The 9098-nt window shown below is 36.9% G+C and overlaps 1 pseudogene; it reads left to right on the top strand.

The window, feature by feature from the left end:
* The first annotated feature begins 703 nt into the window (after positions 1-703).
* LOC131700637 (large ribosomal subunit protein eL15-like) lies at positions 704-1747 on the top strand (annotated as a pseudogene).
* The last annotated feature ends 7351 nt before the right edge of the window (positions 1748-9098 follow it).

Raw genomic sequence — 9098 nt, 5'->3', positions numbered from 1 at the left:
GTGGTTAAATCCCTGGTCTAAGGAATATATACAGTGCTACTTTGTTACCTTTATTATTTCCCAGTTCTTTGGTGTTCAATCAAGCTCCCTGGTATAGGACACACCCTGAACCTGCAAAAACAAGAACAGCATCTTTGACTGAATCTGCTTCATAGAGGAGGGAATTCAAGTTTTGTAATTGCTTTCATCAGTGACATGTCTGATTTATTAATTTGGGGAACTGTCAATGCTGGCTCTTCAGGATACTTATGGCAATAGTGTATAAACATTCATACAGTAATAATTCAGCATCTGAAACCAATGAGCTTCCCAGTTCCATAAATCCTGATGGACAGCAAATAGCTGCTGCCACCAGTTAAAACCTGAAGAACAATTGGCATGAGAAGGGCAGCTGGGTCTGGAAGCTCAAATCCCCTGTCTTTAGTGAAAGGAGGTCCACACCAGCACCCGCTCCCCCGCCAACAAGATAAGCAAATAAATAAAATCCACTAGCCAGGCTTAGAAAGACTTCACTGTATTGTGAAAACAGAAGCAGGTCAGGGTCATTTAGTTTCTGTCTTTTAATTACCGCATTTAAAATGTGAATGAATGTACTGAGTTTGAAGTGCTCAGCTCTTACCACCAGAGTCTGCTGTCAGTGTTGCAAGTGTTAATTTTCAAAAACCCAACTTGAACACAACTCAGTAAAGGGCAGAGCAGAACCATGCATGACCTTGTTCAGCAGGAAGTAGGTGTGGAATCTTTTTATTGGGTTTTTGTGTGAGTGTGTGTGTGTGTGTGTGTGTGTGAGTGTGTGTTTTTTTTTCAAACCTAATTTAAAACAGCTGCAAGTGTGAATATACTAATTATTTGCTGAGATGGAACTTCAGGTTCTAATTTACTACAGTATGTTTTGGCATAAAACATAATTCTCTTCTTGCTGCATACACTTAACTGTTCAGTTCAAGTAACTTTTTATGCTTCTCTTACATTGCAATATTATTCCTTTGCCAAGTATAGAAATATTAAGATCTGCTTGATAAATCTTTTTTAGATGAGTTGAATCTCACTGCCACACATTCCAGTCATCTTTATCTGGAGATTTTCTTTGTTTTACTTCAAAGCTTTATCTGACTGTTCATTTGGAAACACCTCCAACCCATACTAATATTCAAACATAATAATACTATTACTACTACTATCATGTAAACAAACATGGGAGCATACGAGTACATGCAGGAGCTCGGGCCTCCACCGAGCTCTTAGACCCACCAGACTCGACAAGGCTCGCAGACTAGGATACAAAGCAAAGCAAGGTTACGTCATCTATCGTGTGTGTGTTCGTCATGGTGCTTGCAAACGCCACGTCCCCAAGGGTGCCATCTACTGTAAACTTGTGAACCATGGGATTCAATGAGATCAAGTTTGCCCGCAGTCTGCAGTCTGTGGCTGAGGAGCGTGCTGGCCGTCACTATGGTGGCCTCAGAGTACTGAACTCATGCTGGGTGGGTGAAGACGCCACATACAAGTTCTTTGAGGTGATCCTCATTGACCCATTCCACAAGGCCACCAGACGCAATCCTGATATCCAATGGCTCACGAAGCCTGTCCACAAGCACAGAGAGATGCGTGGGCTTACGTCAGCCGGCAAGAAGAGCTGTGGTCTGGGCAAGGGCCACAACTTCCACCTTACCATCGGTGGCTATCGCTGCGTCACCACGCTTGCTGGAGAAGACACAACACCCTGCAACTGTGCCGCTACTGTTAACCACTGTACTGTAGTTTATATTTCAGTGCTAATAAATATCTCTTTTGGATGGTAAAAAAAAAGCCTACTACTACTACTACGACTACTACTACTACTAATAATAATAATAATAATAATAATAATAGTGGTTTCTCTGTGAAGGTGTTTCCTGCTTTTTGTTTTACTTTCTGCCTCACTTACATTTCCTGTTTGCAGGTATCCATTTCCCTTCTCCCTCACTGGCAATAAAATATTAGAGCCCAGTGGAACCCTAAAGTTAACAACAAAAATATGAAAAGAATTTTACAATAAACAGCTGGAATAATTTAAATAATGCTAAGAATGTGTCTACTAGCTTAAGGCCCCACAGTTGAGCATGGTAAAACCTGACTAATTTCTGCTGGGTCATAGTGCTTGTCTTTAAAGACTATTTTACAGGTCTTTGGATCTAGAGATGGACAGATATAAAAATTTTTTTTTTAAAAATTGTAGATCACCAAATTCACCTGTATTTTCAAATCCTAGATATACCATGTTCTAAAACTGAACTGCAGCCATCCGATAATCCATAAACTCCCAATATTCTAAGCAACTAATACATTCTGGTTATATATCCATGTTTACTTCATATCATCTACATACAGGGTGTTAGAAATCACTGCTGCTGGTAAAAAGCAAAACAAAAAGAAACAAAAAATAAAATTAAAAACAGATTTTTAGGTGTTGTCTATCAAGAGGTTTCAAGTCCCAATACTGTACCTCCATGATGAGACCCTTCATTAAAACTAACAGTGCCATAGAAAGTAGTTAAGCACAGAGGTGTCCGCTACGGGATGTGAAGGACCCCTGGTGGTAGTCCTCATTTCCCATCGGGTGTTTCCACCTGCCATCTTTGATAGGGGAACAGTTTTCCACAACGCAAGTGCAAAGTGGTCACCCGACTTCAAGATCTTGCTGTGATCAAAAATACAGAGGCACCTTAAATTCACCTCATCCATAATATTCTGTAATCTGTCAGGAAAGACTTAAAGAACAAAAACTCAAGAGCTAGGAATACTGAAGAGTGACACACAACAAACTGTAAACACTTAAGATAATACAAAAAGAAAAGACGTGCACAACAGCACACTTGAGGCTAATTGGGTTTGTTTTTTGGGATTGGGTGAGAAGTGAAGGGGTGGGGGGGCATTATATAGTCAAAACATTATATACAAAACTACACCAATCAGTACATTTACTTTTAATCTACCTTCTATAAATATCAGTATGTGGAAATTGAATAAAAGCAGTATTCCATTATTGTATGTCTTTATTTAATTAACCACACTGAGCTCACAGATGATACAGCTGCCTACCATAGGCGGCACCACACCGATAAATTCACAGGGGGTTAGGCTGCAATGTGCATGGACTGAGACATCCAGGTTGTACTCACTAAAACCACACGTTCAGAAAGCTTGTATAAGGCTATTATCAATAATGTTGAGCAACACCGCTTGTCAAATGAGGCTACATTCTCTAAGCTTGGGTGATACTGTAAACCCAGTGTAACCTATTTTTCACTTAAAAATTAGGGGCTATACGTTTTAGAGATGAAGGACAAGACTGTTTTATTCTGTAACAGAAGTGCATATTTAGCGACCATTTCAATTAGCAGAAACATTGCAAAAATTGTTATATTGAAATGATTACTGGTATCCCTTTTATTGGGTCATCCACTTGTTTTTTTATTATTATTATTATTACAATAATTCAGCATATGTAAATATTTCAAATACAACAAAACATAGTTTTAAGGGAAAATAACTATTAAACATTTGTGTAGATAGAACAGCCAAGATGACAGCTGAATCCAGAATCTACCAAACTGAGGAGAATATATTACAAACAGATGTGAGGGAAGTGATCATGATAAAAAAAAATAAAAAAAAAGACATGACAGCAGCATTTTAAATAGATTGTATATGACTGGAATAAAGCCCCTCTGTGGTGATCAGAATACTAAATCTGTGTTATGCTTTCTAACTGTTTTTTTTTCTAACCGAAACATCTGGCACAAAGAAAGATAAGTTGTACAGTATCTGCATTTGGTACCATTTTTCTCAGCGTGACTACTTGCTCTGCAATTGAACAAGTTTTATGGTAGATTAAACCTTAGCATGTCAGGGTACATTAAAATGGAAGCGGTCAATAGTTTTCTGGTTAGACTAGCAAAGTGGGGAAAAAAATTCATCTGATTCACTAAAATCCTTTTTAAATGTTGATGTGAGTTCTGACCCAAGCAGAATATTGAAAGAAAAAACGGAACACAAAATATTTTGCGATTGCAAACAAATCCTATCACTGCATTTTAGCAGAGTCTACCCAAAAAACATTAGGACTTCATACCATACAGCTAGCAAATGAAGAATCAAATTAAAACTGTCATTTTGGCTCATAAATAACAGATGTCATGGGTCGCAGCACACTCAATTATTGATAGTCCTGAATCTTCTTAAATGAGGCTGACTCGGCAGAGTTTTAATTCTAGCTCTTGTTAATTTGCTGCCTGAATGGAAAGATTCAGAATAATCCCAACACATTAACACGCTATCATTTGGAGAGGCAGCATAGCGTTCTTTTAAATTAAAATTGCAATAACAAAATGCTAGTCATATAGTTCTATTAAAATGTGATAGGCCTGTCGATTAAACTTCAGGAGATGGATCTAATATGCAAAGATCCACAAAGAACATTTGAATTCTTTCATGGGTAGTGGGCCTATTAATCTACGGTGTTAAAAAAAGAAAAGTCATAATCCAAGCCAAAGCACTGAGATTGTAAATCAATGGATTGTGTCAACATTTTAAATTTACTGGCCAGTTGCTGTTTAATAATAGATGGCGCAGTGCTAGCGCAAAAGGAGCTGGGTGTTTTCATTAATGATGGTGCAACTTGTTCTTCTTTATTATTTATTTTGTTTGCTCACATTACAGAATGTTCAGGGATCGTGTTCAATTATCCAAGACGTTATCGACAAACAACTGCAATTCTTTTCCTCTTAGACAATACTGCAAAATATTATACAGCTAGATACAGTGCATCAGTTGGTAACTTCAGTTTTATTCTTGCCAACAACCAACGTAGCATGCAAAAAAAAAAAAAAATTAAATACAATTTGCTTCACTGAATATGCAAGTGGTTTGTGGAGTCCAGTAGGTATTGATGGAAATGTGATTTCTATGAAATAATTGTCCCCAACATGAAGATTGCCTTTAACATGTAAGTGGTGTATGAACACTGATGTACAATAACCTGGGTACTGCCAGGTTCCTTTAGCTGAGAGAACCAGTTAATAAGGCAGTTCACACTAAATTGACATCACTAACGAATGGGTATCAACTAAAGCCTGAAAAATCAAACTGTGATGAGACAAGATCTCAGTGATATGATGCTGCATTTACACAATGTGAGTATACTGTTATGCTGGGGCTTCCTGTCTTATACTTGCAACATATTTGTAGTGTTAGCTAACTACAGGGAAATAGCCCTACATATGAGATATTTTAAATGTAATTTAAATATTGCACATGTTCATGTTTTACAATAATATCATTTATTTCAATACAGGTTTTCATTACTTAACTTCAAATGAAATGTACCTAGGAGGATGCATCCTTTCCTAAGTATCTATCAAATGCCAGTATGAGGTGCATACTGAAATAATTCATTTACATAAAAGCACAGTCAATGGAGTGGAAGGTATTGGTATTCATGAAAAACATTCAGGAGCACACAGTAATGATTGTGTCAGAGAAGATTAAAGAGGCCAACCTTTCCTCTGACCTTAGAAAATGTATAATCTTTATCAGTGACTTAAAAAAGGATGAAAATTAGAAAGAAAAAGTGCAGCTTTATTCTGCTATTTCTGACATAGCTGGAATTAGACCGATTTAGGATAGAAGCAGTGGGACTTAAAAGACAACCCCATTCAAAGCTTTTAATGTGCGTATCTAGTGAATGGTTTAAACATACCCCCCATTGGCACACTTTATACCATCAAATGGAAGAGTAATATTGTATCAGGTTAAAGAATCTCATATAAAAAGTAGAAGCATAGAGACTGTGTGAGTGAGTGAGTGAGCTTATAAGGTTTGGGCCATACAGTATGAATTGAGCTCTGGGGTAACAGAGAGTGCATTCTGGATATTAAATTCAAACTTGAAATATTGCATCATTAGAAAAAGAGCGAGAGAGAAAGTTCTCCCTGTTATTGAACACTTTTCTCTGTACCCATGAATAGTCATGGATATATTTATATCACAGTCATTTCCTCATGGCATGGTATTAATACAAAAACAACAGAGATCCAGAGAGGTTACACTGCCCTTTTAATCTGTACCATGCATCTTTCCACATTTCTTCCAGTATTTCTGAACTTGAGTGCCCAAAGGAATCACTGTGGAAAAAACATCCAGACACCATAAGTCACTGGCTGTCTGCCTTGACCTCACGGCCATCCTTCTTGCCCATACGTACATAAAGGCAAATCGGGAATGGTTTGTGATGGAAGGCACTAGGAGGCTCTTATAGAGGGCGACTTGTTCTTCGAGGTGTTATTTACATTTTTAAAACCCCATTTATTCCCTGTTAAGCAAATATAGTCTGTGATAGCAATCAATTAAAGCAGCATTTTAGGTAATTTTGGTCAGTTAACCTGACCAGGCACCAGAAAATTTAAAGTCAAACAAAAATTAATTGGCAGTCTGAACAAGGAACAATCTGATAGTATTTAATGGTACCAATCTTACTTTTCCAATGACTTGATAGTACTGTGTTTTATCCGATAACCAAAAAATGCATGCCACAATGCTTGAAGACTACTTACTGTAAATTAAACACCACTTCACATAATCATTTTTTTTAAATGTACTAATAGATCACTGCAATTTATAACTTAGTCTCAACAAATGTTTTGTAATTCTTTAACAGCCATCCCTCAATAAAAGTCATGCTGTGTTAAGGCAAGCATAAAGTCATAATGTTATATGGCCGTGATTTTTCAAATGCTCACAAAGGTCATGTTCCTAATTATCCTGAGGTAATTATGCTTGGGGAAAAAAATGTAAATATTTAACAGCTGTTGGTAAATGCCAAGCCCACCATAATAAATAACATCAGCCGCAGCTACACATTGAGTTAATGCTATTCATTCATTTTTGACTACTACCACTATATAATAATATAATGCATATATACTTCCCTTCAAGTTATATTATGGTACGAGAGAAAAAGTCATTTGGATTAAAAAGCTATGAAAATCTTAATCCCTACTTTAATAATTCCCAAATATAATTTTATTCTATATTGGGTATGACATTTAGATCAATACTTAAACCTTATTATATATGTGATGGACGGGACAGGACGGGACGGGACAGGTGGGTGGGGGCATTGGCTGGCACAGCCGCCACTAGGAGACCAGTGTGAGTTAGAGCTAGCATGCCATCCTTTAAAGGGGACATGCTTTTCCTACATGCATTATTGGCTTACAAGGAGCATTGTAAAGACAGTGATGGGGCACTGATTGATTCGAATCCCAAGAATACCCAAGTGAAGGGCAGTGGAATAACACATTATCAATACCCGCCTGACACAGAGTGTTTAACATGCAGCAACTATAACATAAAGAGAAACAGTAATTGATGTCATTACTCCCTTCTGATCATTCAAGGTGGAGTATCTCAAGAGGATCTCGGTAACATTCTTATTTCTGACTGCTGTATAATTACAGAGATTCCGGTCGGCTTTGCCACCGGTCAGAGGGCTCAATAAAATCAACAATCCTATAATTAGCTCCTTGTATCTAAAGTCAGCCTAATTTAAAAATGCAAATAATAAGTATGCGTATCAGAAATAAAAAGGGCTCTTAGAATATCGAATATTCTTATCACAATAACACTCAGTGCTTTTTGATTTAGTATTCCAATTATGTGGTTTGCAAAATGAAAAATGAGCTTGTGTTATTTCTCAGACTTATTTATAATTACAAGACTAATCTGTCATCCATCTCTTTGACCTTAGGATATCTACATTCCGTCTAAACAAACCTGGTTAATTAGTACAAATTAATTATTACATTCATTTGGTAATTAATCTGACTGGCATATTTTAATTGAGGTAAAAAATACTTTAATATGAGTTCATCTTTCATTTTTTTCTTTCTTATAATACCAAACATATTTAAGGAGCATTTATATAGATGCCTAAATTAATGTACCTTTTATGAGAATGCTGAAATACAGTTCAGACCAGTATTTCTAATGACTATCCCTCTTCAGTAAAACAATCTGTTTACAAGTGCTGGTATTGCGATACACATTCACAGTTTTATTGCTTGTTACTCAGCTGGTGTCTATAAACATGGTCCAGGTTTACAGCAGAGAAAAACTCTTTAATAGGAAATACTGTTCAAATACTGTTGTAATAAATTTGCTGTTTTTGAACCAGAAAAATATTCTGCACCCACAAAACCAACACTTGTTTATCTTAAAATCTAAAGCTGTCCATTGCTGAAATATGACACTTATTGCATGATCTGGAGGCTGTCAAAGCCCATGTTAAGCTCGTTCTATAAGACAACATCAAGGTTAAAGGACTAGATTTAAGAAACCAACTTGTAGATATTAGATCATCTTTTTTTAACCCAAACAAGTTTCACTTTGATATAGATGCCACCTACTATGTTGTGTAAACTAAGTTTGGTTTAGGCTGGAGGAACTGACAGCTGGAAGTTCATGCACTGGTTCTCTCATACTCCTGGAAAGGCAGTCCCTAAACTGTGTTTCAATTGTCTTTACTTGAAAACCAATTAAAGTGGTGCTTACTTGAGCACAATCCTTTCTGAGGCTTAATTAAGGAAATTATAAGAGGTCACCAGAGGTGATGGTAAAAGTGTGCTTTCTGCACAATGGATTTTGATGGATGAATGCTGACAGTAAAGTCACATTGACCCTGTTCTCCCGCACCTAGTAATATATTAAACCTGCAGGCAGTGGCATTAACTAGAAGATTTGAGTCTTTAAAGAAAGAAATAGAATGAGTGAATTGCAAACTGTCACTCGGCAGGGAGGGGGCAGCATGGGGGGGTTGACATTTAGCTTTAGTTTTTCATCTTTTCTACTGACAGCTCAGTTCATCAAATGTCACCAGCAACTACTAACTACGATCACGTAGAACATTACTTGCATGGTAATGATTACAAAGCCTTATTGAACTGTAATACTCCATTGCTCTTTTGTGTTTAAGCTATCATTTGCTGTTCAGTTGTTTATGATTATTTTCCTCCAGACTTGTAAAAAATGCATGGAAAGGTAGTGCTTGCTCTTGGTAA

This window comes from Acipenser ruthenus, chromosome 24 (genome assembly GCF_902713425.1).
Source record: "Acipenser ruthenus chromosome 24, fAciRut3.2 maternal haplotype, whole genome shotgun sequence".
Taxonomy (NCBI): domain Eukaryota; kingdom Metazoa; phylum Chordata; class Actinopteri; order Acipenseriformes; family Acipenseridae; genus Acipenser; species Acipenser ruthenus.
Note: the sequence above shows the minus strand (reverse complement) of the source record. Positions and strands in the feature narration are given on the sequence as shown.